The sequence below is a fragment of the Bombina bombina genome, chromosome 1 (genome assembly GCF_027579735.1).
Source record: "Bombina bombina isolate aBomBom1 chromosome 1, aBomBom1.pri, whole genome shotgun sequence".
Taxonomy (NCBI): Eukaryota; Metazoa; Chordata; class Amphibia; order Anura; family Bombinatoridae; genus Bombina; species Bombina bombina.
Window position 1 is genome coordinate 1,536,735,487 of NC_069499.1, and position 24,590 is coordinate 1,536,760,076.

The window sequence follows — 24,590 nt, forward strand, 5'->3', positions numbered from 1 at the left end:
CTTGGTTCTGTTATAATGGATCTGTGACCTTGGTAGCACCAACACAGGCAATTTGACAACCACAAAAAGAAGTCACAATGGTCGCACCATCCAATCTTTTTTAAAAATGTATTTCATACACTTTGAAGTGACAAAATAGTAGCAACATTTTGGGACTCAGACCTTAATCCTGATATCTTGACTATTTTGCACTTCCTAGTGTAGGAAATAAATGTTTTAAAACATATTGGATAGTACCATGTTTATAGTCACTAAGCTTTTTAGTATGATTCATTGTACTGACAATGTTTGTCTATGAATATTTAATGTGCTGGACTTCATGGCAAAAACAGAGTATTCTATTTACATAATCACATATGCAGTATATAAACCACAAATGGCTCTCTGAGCGGATGTAGCCTATTAATGCAAGTTCACAGAGCATATGTACATATGTTCTGTGTTTACCACCGTACAGTAAAACTATCATTTAAATAGTGATAGCTTTAACCAGAACCATGTTTGTGAATTCTGGTGTATTGTACTCATGTGCATTTTACTTTAGATGAAAATATCCCTTTACAGGGGCAGTGAACACGTTGAGATTGTAAGGTTTAATGTTTAATTATTTGCAATAAAATTATACTTTTAAATGCAAGACGGCAGAAAAATGTTGGTATTTTAGGGTGTTTGCTATTCCTTTAACTAGTTGGTACTTGCTTAATGACAATTCTAAATAGAAACCTTGCACCACCTTATGGACACTCTCTGCAGGTGCAACTAGAAAACAAAATTACACCGCGTCCCAAGACCTCTTTATGTAATAGTAATAGGTTTAAAATGCACTCACAAGAGCATGCTTCCGTAAGCTCCAATGGAGCCTCGTTCTCATGCCGTGAGACAAGGCATGAGAACTAGCGCAGCGAAGGGGGTAAAGGCTGTGACACACTGCAGCATGATGACGCATCAGGTCTCATAGCTGAGCACTCAAAGATGAAATATTTGAACTTCAGAAGTGATGTGACGTGGCGCGAAGCAGCTGATTTGCGACGCCCACGCATCGCTTGCAGTGTGTCACAGCCTTAAGTCTTGCAGCGATGGCTCTCAGATTGTAAATTTATATGTATATGAATATTTACATATATATTTATGTGTTAATATTTATATGTTAATAATACACATATTAACACATAAATATAAATGTATATAAGCATATACATATATATTTACAGGGAGGAGAAAGTTTCCACAGACTGCTATGTAAATGCACTTTTGAGTACCGTTTTTTTTTTATTGTACAAAAGGCACTACACGTTTTTTTGGGGGGAAGGGTCAGTTGGGGCATAATTAAAAAATAAAAAAGAGGTCTGACCTCTGGTTAATTTTTTGGCCGATAATTGCTACCGCGAGTTTGCAGTAGCAATAACCAGCCACTTGTTATTTGCCAAATTTGCCCGTTTAAGCCGAACAATACATTTGCGCTCCACTTGTAATCTAGCTCATAGATTTTTGTACTTGAGCATATGAAAATAAAACTCTTTCAAAAGTAAAATAAATGACATAAACAGCTATTACTGACACCTAGCTATGTATCAGTATCAAGCAGGTAGTGTTTAAACTTTTCTTGTAGATTTCCATTTACAATTTTTGTAAAACACAAGTTTTTATCATATTCCCTATAACACATGAGTGTTAAGTCATATTAATACATTTACATTTTGAATGGGGTCGGGTGTAGAACACTACGAGATATTTCCAGTGAATCTGCTTACTGCTTCATTTTCATGTTCTATATTGGGACTTTAATAGCTTTAACACACAACGAATTCAGATCCTACTTAATGCAAAAATGGCTTTTCCATATGTTTTTTTTTTTGTGCCAGCTGTATCCTGTATGTCCCATTGGTCAACAGCAGAAAACTTAACACATCAACACATTTTATTAATCTCCAAATATAGTGATTGATAGTGCTGCACATGTTGTATTAAAGGAGGTAACGTGCAGAATTTCTGTAACATTCAGTAGGTCTACGCTGAGAGGTAAGTGTGTGTAAATTAAAACAAAATAATATATTAATTACCTGCAGTGTTTTAATTTCAAATAACAATAGTAGCTTTTCATTTGTGTACTAACGAGGGCAGATATATAAATATTAACATATCCCTCTCTTTATACATACTGTAGCTCTATCTATCTATCTATCTATCTATCTATCTATCTATCTATCTATCTATCTATCTATCTATCCACCTGTCTATCTAATCTATCTATCTATCTATCCATCATCTATCTATCTTCTATCATCTATCTATCATCTGTCTATCTATCTATCTATCTATCTATCTATCTATCTATCATCTATCCATCTGTCTATCTAATCTATCTATCCATCATCTATCTATCTATCTAATCTATCTATCTATCTATCTATCTATCTATCTATCTATCTATACATGTATGTATACAGTGTCCCCCAGAGTAAAATTTAAGCTAATATTAGGCATATTTTTTCTAATGCTTTTGGTAGAATCTATCATTGACTCTAATATGATTTTTATTTAAATTTCATATTGATACAGAAATGTTTCAAGTAATAAGTCAATCATGTATGCTATTACAAATAACATTTGATACTTTTTAACCACAGTATTGATACAAAAAACAAAAACAAAGCGTCACTATATCGAAGAAAATAAAAGAAAATAGAAAAACAGTAAGAACCTGTTATAATTTTAGATATTCACTCCATTTATCAATATTGCTGTTCTTTTCACATCTCTATATTGAGCTCAATAAATAACTATCCGAAAAAACAGTGACCTATACAAACAATGTTTTGTGTTTCTGTAAGGTCTCTAACCAAGAACTATCTTTATATAGACAAACAAACTACATGGGGAAGGAGGAAGAGAAAAAAAAAGATTAATATAGATGCTGTCTCCAGTATGCAGGATATTTATCTGTTAATATCAATTGCAAAAAAAAACGGTGACTTACGAAAGTTCCCTAGAAGCTGTAGTTGGCCTTCTCTTGACTGGTCCAGAATTACTTTATCCCATTTTGCCATAAACCTTTTTAATTTATTTTCTTTAAAAATAAAGGGATCATGTTGATCCAATATAAATTGGAGCCTGCTTATCTTTCCAGGATCTTAATATAATCTGTCTTGTTAATAATATTGCAGTATTAATCAATGGTTTATTTTGGATCTTATCCTCTAGGGATAGAATAAAAAATTGTGCAGGTTCAAATATTAACCTAATTTGAAAAATCTATTTAGCAAATATTTGCTTCTATAATTTTTGTATTTTAGGGCAGACATAAAACATATGGTATAAATATGCTGCTGGAGAATTGCATCTATAGCAAGCCATATTCTGGGGATTCCACTTTCCAATTCTCTTTGGTGACAGATATGCTCTGTTCAGGAGTTTATAATGTGATTCTCTTATCGCTATATTAGGTGAGTACTTCGTAACTCTACTGAAGCTTTTTTGGAACGATACCCAGTTGATTCCTGGGATATCTCGCTTCCATGAAAGATAGAGCTTCTCCACTTTACTATCTGCTTCTTTAAAAGCTAGGATTCTATAGATATTTGTTAATGCATGGTTACCAGTGAGATATCTGTTAATAATTGTATCAAGCGGTCCCAACGTCCATGTACTGTCTTCATTAAATTTCTGACTATATATAAAATGTGTGGACTGTACGAAATTCATAAGATCGGTAAATTCCGGTGTCTCTGGTAATACCACTATTTTAAGGTTGTTTCTCCGAGACCTATCCTCTAGATCATCTAGCCGGGATTGTACAGTTTCTATAATTTTGGTCTGTGCGTTAAGTGGGGTTTGTTGGGAGTTTTGTATATCATCTAGATCGGAGATACTATTTTCCATTTCTGCTACTCTGTTTGAAATCAGTTTAATCTCACTTGTTAGCATTGTTAATTCTGTTTTGATACCCTCAAATTATTGCAGAAAGATCTCTGAGATTTGTTTTATCAAATTATTAGTGTCAATAAGGCTATTAAAGCTGGGTATATGGTCCACAGATCCTGAGTCTAGACTACCGATACTGGTCCACTACTCACCTTTCTATCTTTCACTTTTGGGGCATTATGGATGGGTCAGTTTTACCAGTCCCCAAGAACTTATCCATAAAAAAAGTGAACTTGTGTAAATAACGTGTATAAAGGTTTTAAAAATGTGTACTACCACAAAAAGAGGTAGTTAGCAGTAGTGATCAAGTTAGAGAAGCTCCTCTAAGGAGTTTGTTAGTGAGAAGGTTTCTAGAGCTGTAATTATACAACACTAAATCTCATATTAGATGGAGAAGAAAAAAATTATTGACTCTATGTTAAATGTATGTTAAATTATGCCATTAATCTGTGCTTTTAATAGCTTAATTATTTTTTAAATATTATAACATTGCAAAGTATTACACTGCTGCCACCTGTGGAGAACACTATGGGCTAGATCAGGGGTCATCAACCTTTCGGACCTCAGGGACCACTAAACTCACAATTTTGAATCCCCTGGACCACTAACATTATTTTTTTTAAAAAAGGTACAAATCTCTATAATGTGTATGTGTATGTATATATATATATATATATATATATATATATATATATATATATATATATATATGTATGTGTATATATATATATATATATATATGCACACAGATACTGTACATAACTAGTATAACCATAGCTAAGTTAACATTATGTATATATTTACACATTTTTTTCTAATAAACTAATTGAATGACAGAACTGAGAGAATACTTCCAAATAACAGGTGAAAGGCGAGTGACAACTTTTGAGCTGGAAACAGAAAGGCAGAAAGTGGGGAAAAAAAGAATTATGTTTAAATGGACCACAAGACTTCCAAGTTACCGCCCCAGTTAGGAATTATTCAAAACTACTTATATCATGGACAGACATTGGAGTCATGAATTAAGTTTATATCAGAAAGCTCTCAATATGGATTTTCTTTGTTTTTTATATACTTTAATTCCACTATTTCAAGCCAAGACTGTACCAACCTCTGCTGACTTTAGAATGGAAGCATCTTCCTCTGAGCAGCGCGCCAGGTGGGAGGAGTTACAAATACAATCTAGCTACGCAGCTTGAGCAGTACTATGCAACGTGGATAGGGAGATTGTAATTTAACTCCTCCACCGTCGGTTTTCACTGATGTGCAGCCAGGCACTGTAGGGAGTTGCTGCGCAACCAGGGTGACACCATCAGAGGAGATTCATTCCTGCTTGATGGTGTCAAGGACCACCAACATCCTCTTGTGGACCACCAATGGGCTAGATTACAGGTGTAGCACAAATTTGCCTGTTTGCGGTGCCTGATAAGTAACCAGCCATTACAAGTGGCTGTTTATTGCTACCGTGGCAGCAATTAGCGCTTATAAAATTAACCAGAGATCAGATCTCTGGTTATTTTTTTAAATGTGCCCCAAATGCTCCCAAAATACCCTGGACTGTATTTTTTTAAAATAAAAATATAAAAATATATACATATATATTTATGTGTTAATATGTGTATATACATATATATTTATGTGTTAATATGTGTATATACATATATTGTTATGTGTTACTATGTGTATATACATATATATTTATGTGTTAATATGTGTATATACATATATTGTTATGTGTTACTATGTGTATATACATATATTGTTATGTGTTACTATGTGTATATACATATATATTTGTGTTAATATGTGTATATACATATGTATTTATGTGTTAGTATGTGTATATACATATATATTTATGTGTTACTATGTGTATATACATATATATTTATGTGTTATTATGTGTATATACATATATATTTATGTGTTAATATGTGTATATACATATATATTTATGTGTTAATATGTGTATATACATATATTGTTATGTGTTACTATGTGTATATACATATATTAACACAGCATTAGAATGAGGCTCCCATTGGAGCCTATGGAAGTGCGTTCATATTGCGGGCCACTTGAAACACCAGCCCACAATTGTGTGCGTTGGATTTATGAGTGGAGCACAAATATTGTGTTTGCAAAAGTGCAATTTTGCACTCCACTCGTAATCTGGTCCTATATATTGAGAGAGAAATTGAAAGCAAGCAATGGGAATGTAAAGTTATAATGAGAGAAAAGATATTTGGATGAAAGGAGATCCACTGAACAGGAAAGTGATAAGCTTCATAGCTCAGGAACATGTAAGTCTCTGCACAGGGAAATTAGGACAGTCACACCATAGCCTGGGGAAAACAGTTGTTTCTGTATGTGTAAAGAAAAAAATACAAATGATCACAGAGTCACACTGAAGGGAAAGTACAGTTTAAATGAATACAAGCATAAGTAAATGAAGAGTACCAATAATGGCTAGGAGACATTAAATTCATTGGAAAAATCAGCAACAAAGCACGGCAAAATAAATGTAATTCAACACAGTCATTTTGTTAGCACAGTATACAAGGTTTTGCAAATAAAGAGCATCTCAGGGATACACCTTTGTTACAAACTATGTTTGTGGTCACCTTTGTTGTGGTCAATTAGGGACATATTTAGTTCTCTATCTCTAACTATTCACTGTGTTGCAGGGTCAGGTAAATGTTACCATACTTAAAGTGACGGTAAATTTTCCCTTTTATATAAACAGATGCAGAATGTTAGCAATATTTTAGATGGAGTTTAATTCACTAGTTATAATAAATATACTTTATAACTTACTTTTTAAAGGGACAGTAAAGTCGTAATTAGATATTAATGATTTAGACAGAGCGTACAATTTTAAACAACTTTCCAATTTACTTTTGCTGAAAGATGTATCTTGGTAATCTCAGAAGCAGCAAAAAACCTAGGTTCTAGCTGCTGATTGGTGGCTGCATATATATATATATACCGATTGTCATTGGCTCACCTATGTGTTTTGTTAGAAACCAGTAGTGCATTGCTGCTCCTTCAACAATTGATACCACAGAATGAAGCAAATTGTATGTTCTACCTAAATCATGAAATAAATATTTGGGTTTCATGTCCCTTAAATGTAGTGCTGAAATTCAAATTCCCCAATCTCCGGCCAACCACTTCAAAACTGATTTTTTTTTGTGAGCTAACAGTTTAACCTGTTCTCCAATCGGCGCTCTAGCCACACAAAAATAATAAATTGTGTGAGTGTCATATGGCTAGAGTGCTGATAGGGGAACAATTCAAACTTTTAGCTCACAAAAAAAATACTTTAGAAGTGGGTGGCCGGAGCGTGCAGTATTAGAATTTGAACGCTATAATAAAAAGTAAGTTACAGTGCATCTTCATGACAACTGATGAATTCAAATCTAAAATATTGCTAGCATTCCGGGTCTGTTTATACAAAGGGGAAAGTTTACCATCACTTTAAAGGGACAGGAAACCCCATAATTTTCTTTCATGATTTGGATAGAACATACAATTTTAAACAACTTTTCAATTTACTTCTATAATCAAATTTGCATCATTCTCTTTTTATCCTTTGCTGAAGGAGCAGCATTGCACTACTGGCAGCTAGTTGAACACATCTAGTTAGCCAATCAGAAGAGACAAATGTGTGCAGGCACCAATCAGCTGCTAGCTCCCACTAGTATTGGATATGTGTTTGTATTCTTTTCCAACAAAGGATAGCAAGAGAATGAAGCACATTTGAATATATATTAAAATGACATATTCTGTCGAAATCATGCAAGTTTAATTTTGACTTTGTTATCCCTTTAATTATGATTGAGACACTAGTTTCTGGAGGAAGAGGGGCTAGAATAATATGCAGAGATATCTTACAGCAGGCAAAATAGATTTAATTTATATTGCAATGTTGTTTTATTTTTCCCAATTAAAGGGACATTCCGGGTCAAAATTTAAATGCACATAGATGAATTATATCTTTAAATAGAAACATATTTACAACATACATGTATTGGCAGAAATGCTTCTGTTAAAAGTTATCACTGTTTTAGTGTTAGTATTTTCATCTGCACGTGCATGTGAAGCATAGCTAGATATTCTCAGGGCACCAGCATTTTAGATACTGCAGCTGCTCAGAGCACTAGTGGGGCTTGTATCATGTCAGCAATGAACAAATATTTCAAGATGATACAAGCACCTTAGGCTTACTGAGCAAGTGCTGTGTTTAAAATGCTGGTGCACGGTGCATACTTAAATACACTTTTGAAACAGCTATAGCTTTTATTAGAAGCATTTTTGTTAGTACAGGTATATAACGGAAATGCATCCATGTGGATTCAAATTGTGGCTGCAATGTCCCTATAAGCACTTTAATTGAAAACAATTTCTTTCCATAAAATAAAATAGAATATACAATTACAAGATCAGGTCACTAACCATTATGCACAATACAGGAATCACATATATAAGTCAAACAGATGTCATTTAAGGGCACATATAAGGGTTTCCGTGCCCATGTTTATAACAATTAGACCTCAGACGTAGCAAACTACAAAATGCAATTACATAACACTTTAAGAATTGGTAAACCCTAAGATAAGCAACAAAATGAGTAATAGTACAGTAATATTTCCATAGTACAAATTCTAAACATAAAACTTGAGTGTTCTGCCTAAATATGTTTGTGCATAGAAAGTGCCTTTAGTGAGTTTAAGAGTCTGCAAAAGAGTTAGTGTCAAGATGTTGTCTTACTCTAGCTTCTGAATACATAAACCAGGGTTCCCATAATGAAATAAACTGTTCTTTAGCATCCAGTAAGTCAGCAGCAGTGCTACTCATCTGAAAGTAATATGCAATTTTGTTTTTACTCAATTAAAGAGTAGGAACCACTGACTTCCAATATTGTGCAATAGTTAATTTAACAATTGTACAAATACGGAATATACATTTATTGTTTTTTGTGTTAAACCCAGGTAAAGGATCAAGAAGTAAAGCCTGGATAGGGGTCAAATTAATAGTAGTGTCAACAATGTCACTTAGTAATTTAGAGGTTTGTGTCCAAACATTGGAGACATGTTGGCAATGCCACCACATGTGTGGGTAAGTTCCTCTTTCAACACAACCTCTTAAACAGTTCCCTTTATTCGGATCTGTAGTGTGCATACATGAAGGATGGAAATACCACCTCAATGCTACTTTCCTGTAGTTCTCTTTTAAATGGGCACACATTGAGAATAAGGATCCTCTGTTTAGTATAATCGTCCATTTCTCGAGCTACCAAGTAAAATTAAAATCACTTTCCTACTTTCCTATATGCGCATAAAAGGGAGCTTAATTGCTACTAAGGGACTATTAAAGGTGAAGTATAATCCAAGAATTTCTGATTCTGTAGTGTGTCAGCAATGCGATACAACCCTCTATTTGCCCATTTGTCTTGAAGAGTGGTGTTAAATGTTGTGGGGAAAAAAGTTACTAGTGGAATTGCCCTGGACTTTTCTGATATTAGACTGAATTTTGTATTAAGAGAGTCCCATAAAGAAACAGTGTGGAAAACATAGGAGAAAGTTTTCCAAACTAAGGGTCTATAAGTCTTACCAGACCATAATAGTTTATAAATTGGGTATATCAATAACATATCAGATTCCAATTGTACTCATTCAATATTATCTGTTTTGTTATGCCATAAAGTTTTTTGGGCCATCCTCGCAGCATAATAGTAAGCTAATACTCCCATACCACCACCCCCTATTGGTCCTTGGTTTCTTTCCTTGCAAAATAAAAGAGATGATATATTTTTGGAGACTGTTTAATACTATTGCTGGAACCGAGACTGGGAGAGATCTAAATAAGTAGAGCAATTTTTTTTATAGACATCTTAACTGCTATTAGTCTACAATAAAGTGAGATTTTCGTCCCTATAAGCCTTTTTATGATTCAGACAGAGAGTAACATTAAAAAAACAAAAAACTACATTCCAATTTATTTCTATTCATTTCCTTCTCTTGGCATCTTTTGTTGAAAAGCAGGTAGGTAGGCTCAGGAGCGTGCACATGTCTGAAGCACTATATGGCAGCAGTTTTACTTTTACATTTACTTTTAACAATTTTATACAAGAGCATTAAATGACAGCAGTGTTTGCTGCTATAAAGTGCTCCAGGCACGTGCATCTATCTTGCATCTTCAACAAAGAATACAATGAAATCAAAGCAAATATGATACAGATACAAACACTTTATCCAAACTGCTTGAGACCAGAAAAGATTTGGATTTCAGAATAGTTTGAATTTTGGAATATTTGCACCTTTAAAATGGGACAGTGTGGAGAGGGGATGGGACCAAGTTTAAACAACAATATCTTATATCACTCATGTCATAATACAGCTTATACATGTAACCTAAAGGTAGTTTTATATAATTTTTATTTAAGAATAAGTTTAGATTTAGGAATTCCGGATTTGGGGATCTGTACTTATAATAGAAGTAAAATGGAACTTTATTTAAAATTGTATGCTCTGTAGTTTTATGTCCCTTTAAGTGGCACAAGTAGGATATTAGAGGTCATTTCCAGTCCTCAAGAAGTGCTTTATGAAGTGTTTGCCCAGGTTTTGTCACAGGATTTTAAAATGTAATGCTATTGCAGTCTAGATGAAAAACCATTGCATGGTCTTTGAGAGAATTCAACAGCTGTATTTCAATCCACCAGAAACCCCTTTTAAAGAAACTTTCCAAATGATATTTTGACTTTCCTGTATCAACACTTTGACCTTGTTATCTAACTGACCTTTTCCATGAATGTTAAAGTTTCTGTTACTGCTTGGTGTAGATATAATGACGCCTGAGATAAATAAATAAAACATGTAGCTTGTATCTAATTTTTTAGCATGGAAACACGTACATAATTTAAATGGATAGTATACTAAACCCAATTTTTTTTCTTTCTTGGTTCAGATAGAGCATGATATTTTAAGCAACTTTCTCATTTACTCCTATGATCAATTTTTCTTCGGTCTCTTGCTATCTTTATTTGAAAAAGCAGGAATCTAAGCTAAGGAGCACCCTGGATAGCATTTGCTGTTTGTTGGGTACATTTAGCCTACCAATCAGCAAGCGAAACCCAGGTGCTGAACAAAAACTGGGCCAGCTCCTATGCTTGCGTTCCTGTTTTTTCAAATAAAATAACCAAGACAATGAAGAGAAATTGATAATAGGAGTAAACTAGAAAGTTGCTCTATCTGAATCATGAAAGAAAAACATTCAGTTTAGTATCCCTTTAAATACAGTATTTTTTTTAAAAAAAGTTCATTATAAAACAACCAAAAATTGTATGAAAGTTATGTTAGTGCACAAGAACTAAAATTGGGTTGATCACAATCGTGTAGAAAAACTTATCAAATGATTTTCAACAGAAAAATACATTTAAAGTCTATGGTGATTTTTGTAGATCATTTGATTTGGTTTTCAAAAGGATCGTGATCAACCTCATTGACCATTAAAGTCTATGAGGCACATTTATTAAGCTCCGTATGGAGCTTGTGGGCCCATGTTTCTGACGAGCCTTCAGACTCGCCAGAAACAGCAGTTAAGAAGCAGTGGTCTAAAGACTGCGGCTCCATAACCCTGTCCGCCTGCTCTGAGCAGGCGGACAAGAATCGCCACAATTCAACCCGATTGAGTACGATTGGGTTGATTGACACCTCCCTGCTGGTGGCTCATTGGCCGTGAGTCTGCAGGGGGCGGCGTTGCACCAGCAGCTCTTGTGAGCTGCTGGTGCAATACTGAATACGGAGAGCGTATTGCTCTCCACATTCAGCGAGGTTTTGCGCACCTGATCCGCACTGTTGGATCAGGTCTGCAAGACCTTTGATACATAGGCCCCTATGGGTGTTTTTGTAGAAAAAACAGTTAATAAGTTTTCCTAAAGGATTGTAATCCAACCCATTGACCATTAAAGTCTATAAGGGTTTTTGTGCATCATTTGATAAGGTTTTTTAAAGGATCATGATCACCCAATTGACCATTAAAGTCTATAGGGGTGGGTTGTAAATAAATCAGGTAATATTTTTTTTTTTCAAATGGATTTTGATCAAATCCATCATCAGCATGGAATTATCCTCCTATGTTTTAATTTGGACACAGCCTTGTACCTCTGGTTTCATTGGAGATAAAGAAACTCCCATGAAAACTTTATGGAAATAAAGCATAATCTCATGTTTATCCAGGACAACATATTTTCTAATTTACTGGTCGGCCATAATTCTTTAGAAAAACATATCAAATAATTTTTCTACAAAAATCCACTTAGACTTTAATGGTGTTTTTCTGTTGATAATCATTTCATAAGTTTTTTCTAAAAGATCATGATCAACCCCATTGACCATTAAAGTCTATGAGGATTTTTGAATATAATTTGATAAGGTTTTCTAAAAGATCATGATCAACCCCATTGAACATTAAAGTCTATGGGGCCAATTTATCAAGCTCCGAAGGCTCACCGGAAACAGAAGTTATGAAGCAGCGGTCTAAAGAGGCCGCGGACAGAAATCAACCCGATCGAATACGATCGGGTTGATTGACACCCCCTGCTAGTGGCCAATTGTCCACAAATCTGCAGGGTGCAGCATTGCACCAGCAGTTCACAAGAACTGCTGGTGCAATAATAAATGCTGACAGCATTTCGTATCATGTCCACTCGCTCATTGATAAATTGGCCCCTATGAGGGTTTTTGTAAATAATTTGATAACGTTTTCAGAAGGATCGTGATCACCCCATTGACTATTAAAGTCTATGGGTTTTCTTGTAGATAAATTATTTTTTTTTCTAATGGATTTTGATCAAATCGATCAAATAAAAAAGAAAGACTTTAGTTGAAAATGAAGAATTCTTATGGCAATGGGGTGCAGTGGGCACACAAGAAAAAAATGAGATTCATAGAAAGGGGAGTAAGCGGAGATACAGGCTGAGTATGCATTGCTGGTGCCCGCAAACCAACACCTGTTTAAACTACTGCCAACCAAAGCTGTCAGATTTATGTTTCGCACCCAGCAAATTATAGCAGCAGAAGGTTGCAAACATACATTTCTGCACAGTTTACATTTTCTCAACTTTACATCTCACCCTCCATGGCCTAAAGGGGCAAATAACCCTTATGACTGTTATTAGAAAATGTGCAGTGCAAACATATAACTAGCAATGATGATTCCTAAACAAGTGCATATGAGCAAATGCACACACAAATGGCAGTAGTGAAAGCTGTTTCCCCTAGAGTATTTCTGTTCAGTGCAAATTCTACTTAAGTACTGTACAGGATTCCAAAGCGTGTTCTGACTGCTTCAAATGTTTATTTATCAACACCAATTATGCCTCTCCTGCACTATTAATCCTGTGTTACTAGCTATGTAGGAGTATTTAAAAGGGCATACTATACATTATATTTGAAATATAGGTCCCCATTAAAGTGCCTTAGAAATGCTTTGCAAAAAAACATTGTATGCATGCTTAACTGGTTTGTTTGCTTCTTTTTTTCTAAGCCTACATTAGAAAAGCCATTGATTTATATTTGTCTCACATGTAGACAAAAGAATCTCTGAGCCATAAAACAAAAACAAAATGAAAGGCAGCCAGTAGTTGTTTTGTTTTTTCCATTATTATTGCTACAATAATCACTTGCCAACTCTAAGGACACAAAACCTCTTATTTGACTGGTGGGAGCCCATGTGGTAAATGCGGTCTTAAAGTGACATGAAACCCAACATTTTCTTTCATGATTCAGATAGAGAATACAATTTTAAACAACTTTCCAATTTACTTCTAGTATTTAATTTGCTTCCTTCTCTTGTTATTCTTTGCTGAAATGTTTATCTAGGAAAGCTCAGGAGCAGCAGAGAACCTAGGTTCTAGCTGTTGATTGGTGGCTGCATATATATATATATACAGGGAGTGCAGAATTATTAGGCAAATGAGTATTTTGACCACATCATCCTCTTTATGCATGTTGTCTTACTCCAAGCTGTATAGGCTCGAAAGCCTACTACCAATTAAGCATATTAGGTGATGTGCATCTCTGTAATGAGAAGGGGTGTGGTCTAATGACATCAAAACCCTATATCAGGTGTGCATAATTATTTGGCAACTTCCTTTCCTTTGGCAAAATGGGTCAAAAGAAGGACTTGACAGGCTCAGAAAAGTCAAAAATAGTGAGATATCTTGCAGAGGGATGCAGCACTCTTAAAATTGCAAAGCTTCTGAAGCGTGATCATCGAACAATCAAGCGTTTCTTTCAAAATAGTCAACAGGGTCGCAAAAAGCGTGTGGAAAAACCAAGGCGCAAAATAACTGCCCATGAACTGAGAAAAGTCAAGCGTGCAGCTGCCAAGATGCCACTTGCCACCAGTTTGGCCATATTTCAGAGCTGCAACATCACTGGAGTGCCCAAAAGCACAAGGTGTGCAATACTCAGAGACATGGCCAAGGTAAGAAAGGCTGAAAGACGACCACCACTGAACAAGACACTCAAGCTGAAACGTCAAGACTGGGCCAAGAAATATCTCAAGACTGATTTTTCTAAGGTTTTATGGACTGATGAAATGAGAGTGAGTCTTGATGGGCCAGATGGATGGGCCCGTGGCTGGATTGGTAAAGGGCAGAGAGCTCCAGTCCGACTCAGACGCCAGCAAGGTGGAGGTGGAGTACTGGTTTGGGCTGTTATCATCAGAGATGAGCTTGTGGGGCCTTTTCGGGTTGAGGATGGAGTCAAGCTCAACTCCCAGTCCTACTGCCAGTTTCTGGAAGACACCTTCTTCAAGCAGTGGTACAGGAAGAAGTCTGCATCCTTCAAGAAAAACATGATTTTCATGCAGGACAATGCTCCATCACACGCGTCCAAGTACTCCACAGCGTGGCTGGCAAGAAAGGGTATAAAAGAAGAAAATCTAATGACATGGCCTCCTTGTTCACCTGATCTGAACCCCATTGAGAACCTGTGGTCCATCATCAAATGTGAGATTTACAAGGAGGGAAAACAGTACACCTCTCTGAACAGTGTCTGGGAGGCTGTGGTTGCTGCTGCACGCAATGTTGATGGTGAACAGATCAAAACACTGACAGAATCCATGGATGGCAGGCTTTTGAGTGTCCTTGCAAAGAAAGGTGGCTATATTGGTCACTGATTTGTTTTTGTTTTGTTTTTGAATGTCAGAAATATATATTTGTGAATGTTGAGATGTTATATTGGTTTCACTGGTAAAAATAAATAATTGAAATGGGTATATATTTGTTTTTTGTTAAGTTGCCTAATAATTATGCACAGTAATAGTCAACTGCACGCACAGATATCCCCCTAAAATAGCTATAACTAAAAACAAACTAAAAACTACTTCCAAAACTATTCAGCTTTGATATTAATGAGTTTTTTGGGTTTATTGAGAACATGGTTGTTGTTCAATAATAAAATTAATCCTCAAAAATACAACTTGCCTAATAATTCTGCACTCCCTGTATATATATATTGATTGTGATTGGCTCACACATGTGTTCAGTTAGAAACCATTAGTGAATTGCTGCTCCTTCAACAAATTATACCAAGAGAATTAAACAAATTAGATAATAGAAGTACATTAGAAAGTTGTTTAAAAATATATTCTCTATCTGAATCATGAAAAAAAAATTGGGTTTCATGTCCCTTTAAGTCTTATTTCTGTGGTTGTTGATTGCTGATAAAGGGTGGCCAGAATTTCAAAAAAGTACTGATGCTGTAAGATATGTGTCATGTAAATGCTGCTAGCCACTCATCAGCTGGACAAACAGATGCCAAAATAACTTAAAAGATAATTGTATAGTCTCTTTAGGGCCACCAAACTATTTGTGTATTGTGGGAGATGAGAAATGGAACTACCCCATTGTTCTCTTTGCTGTTGTTATCACCCAATAGCCACCTTGTCATATGGGGTCTCATCTGAATAATGAATATATAACCTCTTTCTAAAGATGGTTCACTTGCCTTATGTCACTGCTTAGATGTGGTGATCAGGTCAATTGTACAGCCCAGAACAAACTTAAAAAGTCACCAAATAGACAGGTTGTTGCAATTTGTAATTCACCTGTTATCTAGAGGGGCATGAGATCCCATATATGAAAGAAAATAACCCCCCCCCCTTCCTATAAGCACTCATGTGTATTTTAGTGTATGATGTCTTAAGGGTAGAGAGGTCATCAGAAACAATAGATAGACACCTGGATCAGAAGCATTTTTGCCTTACATATGTATCTGCAAAACTGTAATAAGAAAAGTAAACATTGTAACAGCTGTTGGTCCTGTGCATGCATATTTACTTACTTCAAGGGCTAGACATGCATTTTTGTAACAAAAAGATATATTTAAAAAAATGCATGAATTTGTACATGAAATGCACTACTGTACATTTCAAATATAACTTTCATGTTCCTTTATTAAAGGGCCATAATACCCAAATGTCTAAACACTTGAAAGTGATGCAGCATAGCTGTAAAAAGCTGATTAGAAAATATCACCTGAACATCTCTATGTAAAAAAGAAAGATATTTTACCTCAAAAGTTCCTCAGTAGGCACATCCCATTGTAAAGGGCTTCTAAGCAGCATATTAGTATGTCTGTCCCGGGACAACTGAAAGGATGAGCTTCGTGCACTCTCATATTATTTCACCAATCAGGTAAAGGAAGCTTACTATGAAATCTCATGAGAGTTAAGTCAAATCTCATGAGATCACAGTAAGAGTTCATGACCTCAGCACTGCTGATGCTGAATGGCTGCTGTTAATTTCTTCATTTTTTTAATTTTTTTACCTGCAGCTGAGAGCAGCTGAGTATAACTTTTTACACAGAACTTACTCTGCTGAGCTGAGGAAATTGTGAGGTAAAATATCTTCCTTTTTTACATAGAGATGCTCAGGTGATATTTTCCTGTCAGCTTTTTACAGTTATACTGCATTAGTTTCAAGTGATTTAGCATATGAGTATTATGTCCCTTTAAGCAATGAGTATCCTGCTCATTTATTCATTGCATAGATTGGATAAAATGAAAATATCATTTTGTTTTTGTTTTAAAGGACCACACAATGCAGTAGAATTGCATAATTAACAAATGCATAATAACAAGACAATACAATAACACCTACTCTGAATTTCAAATAAGCTGTAGATATTTTTCTGACAATTGTATTTTTTCTCCCTGTATCATGTGTCAGACATCAGCCAATGAAAGACTAGTATACGTATACCCTGTGAGCTTGTGCACATGCTCAGTAGAATCTTGTTGCCTAGAAAGTGTGTTTATAAAAGACTGTGCAAAATTTGACATTTGGAAGTAAATTGTAAAGTGTCTTAAAACTGCATGCTCCTTCTGAATCATAAAAGTTTATTTTGACTTGAGTGTCCCTTTAAGAAACATCAAATGTGTGCCTAAAACAAGCATGATGCTCCTGATTTATAGAAGGATACAACAAAATCTATAATTAAACAGTCTTTACCTTGAAGTAATAGGTGTTTAAAATATGGCTGTTACACTTTTACTTTAGATCTGTTGTGACCAGTCTGCTTTACTATTATTTTTCTTAGAAAACTATCAACCATGGCCCCAATGGTTTCTCAATACAAGGTATATCCCAATAAGTTCAAAACCCAGAGGAGGAAAGAACAGAATCAACATGAACTAAACAGCCTCATTTTGTGACTGATCCAAAGGAATTGTGTGTCAGAGGCAGAAATGTAGCTACAAAAGTGGCATAATATAACTTAAAAGGTAATATTTCCTTTTCAGAGTCTTTTGATTGGGCGTGAATCCCAAACTTTTCTTTTTTGATTTTGACAGTTTGAAAAAAATAAAAAATCCAATTTACTTCTATTGTCAGTTTGGCTTTGTTTTCATGGTATTCTTTGTTGAGGAGATATCTAGGTATGTCATGTGTACATGTCTGTAGCAATACATGGCAGGAAAAGTGCTACCGTCTAGTGCTCTTTCAAATGTATAACCTACTTGCTTAAAGGGATATGAAACCCATATTTTTTATTTCATGATTCAGATAGAAATTTGCTTATTTACTCCAATTGTATTTTTTTCTTCGTTCTCTTTGTGTCTTTACTTGAAAAGCTTAGGAGCTGGTCCATTTTTGGTTCAGCACCCTTGGTAGCGCTTGTTGATTGGTGTCTTCATGTAGCCACCAATCAGCAAGTGCTACCCACTTGCTGAACCAAAAACGGGCCAGCTCCTAAATCCCTTTCTTTTTAAATAAAGATGCTAAGAGAACGAAGAAAAAATTATAATAGGCGTAAATTAGAAAGTTGCTTAAAATTGCCTGCTCTATCTGAATCATGAAAGAAAGATTTTGGATTTCATATCCTTTTAAGTGTTGTCATATAGTTCTGCAGACACATGCACTCGCCTGAGCTCACCTCCCAGCATTTCAACAAAGGATACAGAGAGAATAAAGACAATTTGAACATAGATGTGAACTGGAACATTGTTTAAAATTAAATGCTCTATCAGAATCATGAAAAAAATGGGGTTTTCATATCCCTTTAATGACGATGATCCAGATATTTTTCAAAACATATGACTATCTGTGTTACTTAACTTGTCAAAGTTAAAATCTATATAATTGTATAGCTAAGTAGACAGATTTAACCATTCTTTGCCATCCTATACGAAACAACAACCAATTATTTATAGGGTCAACTTTCAAAATTGCCATCATTTAAGATTCTGTAACTATTTATTTATTTTTTTACCATTAATTTAATTTGTCATTGAAATTTAGAAGAAAACTATTTTTTTTATTTTGTTTCATCTTACCCCGTTACAGTAAATGCATTGAGTGGTTGAATGCAATCGCATGAGGCCCCTCTGTGTGTTTTATGGAGTGAGCATGAACTCTGATGCAAAACCATGGTGAAAAGTAGAGGGAGATGTGGCCATTTTTTTTCAAATGTGGGGTCACGTCATTCGCTTAGAAAAGCAGGGGGGATGGAACACATCTAGGGGTCGATCCGATAAAAATCGTCACCCGCAAAAGCCGGCGACGCCAATATTTGCGCGGGTTTGGTATCACATATACGGCGTAACCTAGAAGTTACGCGCGTATATTTCTGCCGTCGCCCGTAGTTTTTTGGGCTATAGGCAGGTATACCAAACCAGCGCAGTTTGGTATCCAATATGCAGCGTAAGGACTTACGTGGCGAAAATGGAGAAAACTTACTCCATTTTCACCTCGCCACAAAAAGCAGCCGTAAGAAGCCTTACGCTGACTATTGGAGCCCCGTAACTCCCTAAACTGGCTGCTAAAATAAACCTAACACCTAACGCATGCGCAATGTCTATCTCCCTGTCAACCGCGATCTTCTAAAAGAAACCTAACACCTAACGCATGCGCAATGTCTATCTACCTGTCAACCGCGATCCCCCCCCCCCCGAAATCCCTAATAAAGTTATTAACCCCTAAACCGCCGCTCCCGGACCCCGCCGCCATCTACATAAACTAACCCCCTACTGTGAGCCCCTAAAACCGCCGCCATCTACCTTTATCTATCCCCTAATTAGAACCCCTTACACCGCTGTCATCTACCTTATCTATCCCCTAATCTGACCCCTTACACCGCCGCCACCTATATAAAAATGATTAACCCCTAATCTAATCCCCCTATACCGCCGCCAGCTATATTAATATTATTAACCCCTAATGTAAGCCACTTACACCGCCGCCATCTCTATTAAAATGATTAACCCCTTATTTAATCTACCTACCCCGCCGCCAGCTATATTATCTATATTAACCCTAAGTATATTATAGTTAATATAGGTATTACATTATATATATTAACTATATTAACCCTAATTATATTAGGGTTAATATAGTTACTATAGTATTTATATTAACTATATTAACTCTTTCTAACCCTAACACCCCTAACTAAATTTATATTAAATTAATCTAATTCATTTATAAACTAAAATATTCCTATTTAAATCTAAATACTTACCTATAAAATAAACCCTAAGATAGCTACAATATAATTAATAATTACATTGTAGCTATGTTAGGGTTAATATTTATTTTACAGGTAAATTGTTAATTATTTTAACTAGGTATAATAGCTATTAAATAGTTATTAACTATTTAATATCTACCTAGTTAAAATAATTACCCAATTACCTGTAAAATAAATCCTAACCTAAGTTACAAATACACCTACACTATCAATAAATTAAATAAACTACAAACATCTATCTAAAAATACAATTAAATTAACTAAACTAAATTACAAAAAAAAACAAACACTAAATTACAAAAAATAAAAAAAGATTACAAGATTTTTAAGCTAATTACACCTATTCTAAGCCCCCTAATAAAATAATAAACCCCCAAAATAAAAAAAATTCCCTGCCCTATTCTAAATTAAACAAATTTCAAAGCTCTTTACCTTACCAGCCCTTAAAAGGGCCTTTTGTGGGGCAGGCCCCAAAGAATTCAGCTCTTTTGCATACAAATACAATACCCCCCCCCATTACAACCCACCACCCACATACCCCTATTGTAAAACCACCCAAACCCCCCTTAAAAAAGCCTAACACTACCCCCCTGAAGATCTCCCTACCTTGTCTTCACCACACCGGGCCGAACTCCTGATCCGATCCGGGCGATGTCTTCCTCCAAGCGGCAAAGAGGAATTCTTCCTCCGGCGATGTCTTCCTCCAAGCGGCAAAGAAGAATTCTTCCTCCGGCGACGTCTTCCTCCAAGCGGCAGCAAAGTCTTCATTCTTCCGGCGGCATCTTCAATCTTCTTTCTTCGCTCCGCCGCCGCGGAGCATCCATCCCGGCCGACTACTGAACTACGAATGAGGTACCTTTAAATGACGTCATCCAAGATGGCGTCTGCCGAATTCCGATTGGCTGATAGGATTCTATCAGCCAATCGGAATTAAGTTAGAAAAATCTGATTGGCTGATTGAATCAGCCAATCAGATTCAAGTTCAATCCGATTGGCTGATCCAATCAGCCAATCAGATTGAGCTCGCATTCTATTGGCTGATCGGAACAGCCAATAGAATGCAAGCTCAATCTGATTGGCTGATTGGATCAGCCAATCGGATTGAACTTGAATCTGATTGGCTGATTCAATCAGCCAATCAGATTTTTCTAACTTAATTCCGATTGGCTGATAGAATCCTATCAGCCAATCGGAATTCGGCGGACGCCATCTTGGATGACGTCATTTAAAGGTACCTCATTCGTAGTTCAGTAGTTGGCCGGGATGGATGCTCCGCGGCGGCGGAGCAAAGAAAGAAGATTGAAGATGCCGCCGGAAGAATGAAGACTTTGCTGCCGCTTGGAGGAAGACATCGCCGGAGGAAGAATTCTTCTTTGCCGCTTGGAGGAAGACATCGCCCGGATCGGATCAGGAGTTCGGCCCGGTGTGGTGAAGACAAGGTAGGGAGATCTTCAGGGGGGTAGTTTTAGGCTTTTTTAAGGGGGGTTTGGGTGGTTTTAGAATAGGGGTATGTGGGTGGTGGGTTGTAATGGGGGGGGGTATTGTATTTGTATGCAAAAGAGCTGAATTCTTTGGGGCATGCCCCACAAAAGGCCCTTTTAAGGGCTGGTAAGGTAAAGAGCTTTGAAATTTGTTTAATTTAGAATAGGGCAGGGAATTTTTTTTATTTTGGGGGTTTATTATTTTATTAGGGGGCTTAGAATAGGTGTAATTAGCTTAAAAATCTTGTAATCTTTTTTTATTTTTTGTAATTTAGTGTTTGTTTGTTTTTGTAATTTAGTTTAGTTAATTTAATTGTATTTTTAGATAGATGTTTGTAGTTTATTTAATTTATTGATAGTGTAGGTGTATTTGTAACTTAGGTTAGGATTTATTTTACAGGTAATTGGGTAATTATTTTAACTAGGTAGATATTAAATAGTTAATAACTATTTAATAGCTATTATACCTAGTTAAAATAATTAACAATTTACCTGTAAAATGAATATTAACCCTAACATAGCTACAATGTAATTATTAATTATATTGTAGCTATCTTAGGGTTTATTTTATAGGTAAGTATTTAGATTTAAATAGGAATATTTTAGTTTATAAATGAATTAGATTAATTTAATATAAATTTAGTTAGGGGTGTTAGGGTTAGATAGAGTTAATATAGTTAATATAAATACTATAGTAACTATATTAACTATATTAACCCTAATATAATTATGGTTAATATAGTTAATATATATAATGTAATACCTATATTAACTATAATATACTTAGGGTTAATATAGATAATATAGCTGGCGGCGGGGTAGGTAGATTAAATTAGGGGTTAATCATTTTAATAGAGATGGCGGCGGTGTAAGGGGCTTACATTAGGGGTTAATAATTTTTAATATAGATGGCGGCGGTGTAAGGGGCTTACATTAGGGGTTAATAATTTTAATATAGATGGCGGCGGTGTAAGGGGCTCACTTTAGGGGGTTATAGATATAATATAGCTGGCGGCGGGGTACGGGAGCGGCGGTTTAGGGGTTAATAGCTTTTTTATTGTTAGGATAGTGAGGGGGGATAGCGGAAAGAGGGTTAGACGTGTCGGGCTTTGTTAGGGAGGCGTGTTAGACTTGTCGGGCTATGTTAGGGAGGCGTGTTAGACAGTGCGGGTGTTTTAGACTTTAGTCAGGTTTTATAGGCGCCGGCAGTTTCTAACGTGCCGCAAGTCACTGGCGACGCCAAAAATTTGTACTTGCGCAGATTTCTGGACATCGCTGGTTTGTCAGACTTACGGCACGTTAGCATCTGACGGCGACTTATATAGGATAGCTCGAGTTGCGAGCTGAAACTGCGGGCGACGCCGGTTCCCTCGCTTGCGCCGCAAACTGCGATCTATATCGGATCGCGCCCCTAGTCTTTTCCAGTCAACACATTAGATTTGCATAATCAACAAATGCAAGATAACAAGACAATGCAATAGCACTTAGTCTGAACTTCAAATGAGTAGTAGATTTTTTTATAACAAATTTCAAAGTTATGTATATTTCCACTCCCCTTGTACCATGTGATAGCAATCAGCCAATCACAAATGCATATACGTATAGCCTGTGAATTCTTGCACATGCTCAGTAGGATCTGGTGACTCAAAAAGTGTAAATATAAAAGACTGTGCACATTTTTTTTAATGGAAGTAAATTGGAAAGTTGTTTAAAATGACATGCTGTATCTGAGTCATGAAAATTTAATTTAACCTGAGTGTCCCTTTAACCAGTAGATGACAAGAAATATGTGCCACTTGAAGTGGATGGCAGATTGGTGTGCTCCTACTGTTGAATTGTAGAATTAAGAAATGCATAATTAGCAGTAGATGTTTCTGCCAATTGTATTTTTCCCCATTTGCAGCTCCCTGTATCATGTGACAGCCATTAGCCAGTCAATGCAGTCCAGTTCACGAGAAGGCTGTAGCCCACACTTTTTCAGCTTCTAAAACTTGTTCATGAGCTTTATTGTCTCTCCAGTGCACATGCGTGACTACTGACACTTGTGACAATGTAATCAGTGGATCTATATGCATATGGCCTAGTGAGAAAATTAGTCATTTTTATTTAAAGGGACATGATACCCAAATGTTGAATTACTTGAAAGTTATGACTAGGGGGACCATATTGCTGCTTTAAAAAGGGACACATATAAAAAATAAATATGTCAGGGTTCTTATAGAAAACATTTCTTTAAACAGCCCTGAATACAGCCCTGACATATGTATTTTTCATATGTGTACCTTTTTAAAGCGGCAATACAGGGAGTGCAGAATTATTAGGCAAGTTGTATTTTTGAGGATTAATTTTATTATTGAACAACAACCATGTTCTCAATGAACCCAAAAAACTCATTAATATCAAAGCTGAATATTTTTGGAAGTAGTTTTTAGTTTGATTTTAGTTTTAGCTATTTTAGGGGGATATCTGTGTGTGCAGGTGACTATTACTGTGCATAAATATTAGGCAACTTAACAAAAAACAAATATATACCAATTTCAATTATTTATTTTTACCAGTGAAACCAATATAACATCTCAACATTCACAAATATACATTTCTGACATTCAAAAACAAAACAAAAACAAATCAGTGACCAATATAGCCACCTTTCTTTGCAAGGACACTCAAAAGCCTGCCATCCATGGATTCTGTCAGTGTTTTGATCTGTTCACCATCAACATTGCGTGCAGCAGCAACCACAGCCTCCCAGACACTGTTCAGAGAGGTGTACTGTTTTCCCTCCTTGTAAATCTCACATTTGATGATGGACCACAGGTTCTCAATGGGGTTCAGATCAGGTAAACAAGGAGGCCATGTCATTAGATTTTCTTCTTTTATACCCTTTCTTGCCAGCCACGCTGTGGAGTACTTGGACGCGTGTGATGGAGCATTGTCCTGCATGAAAATCATGTTTTTCTTGAAGGATGCAGACTTCTTCCTGTACCACTGCTTGAAGAAGGTGTCTTCCAGAAACTGGCAGTAGGACTGGGAGTTGAGCTTGACTCCATCCTCAACCCGAAAAGGCACCACAAGCTCATCTTTGATGATACCAGCCCAAACCAGTACTCCACCTCCACCTTGCTGGCGTCTGAGTCGGACTGGAGCTCTC

General features: G+C 36.0%; 1 long non-coding RNA gene across 1 annotated transcript; it reads left to right on the top strand.

The window, feature by feature from the left end:
- Positions 1-3,297: 3,297 nt before the first annotated feature.
- On the top strand, positions 3,298-17,811 carry LOC128643774 (uncharacterized). Its single transcript, XR_008399881.1, has 2 exons — positions 3,298-3,443; positions 17,532-17,811. It is a non-coding gene; the product is annotated as an uncharacterized LOC128643774 (long non-coding RNA).
- The last annotated feature ends 6,779 nt before the right edge of the window (positions 17,812-24,590 follow it).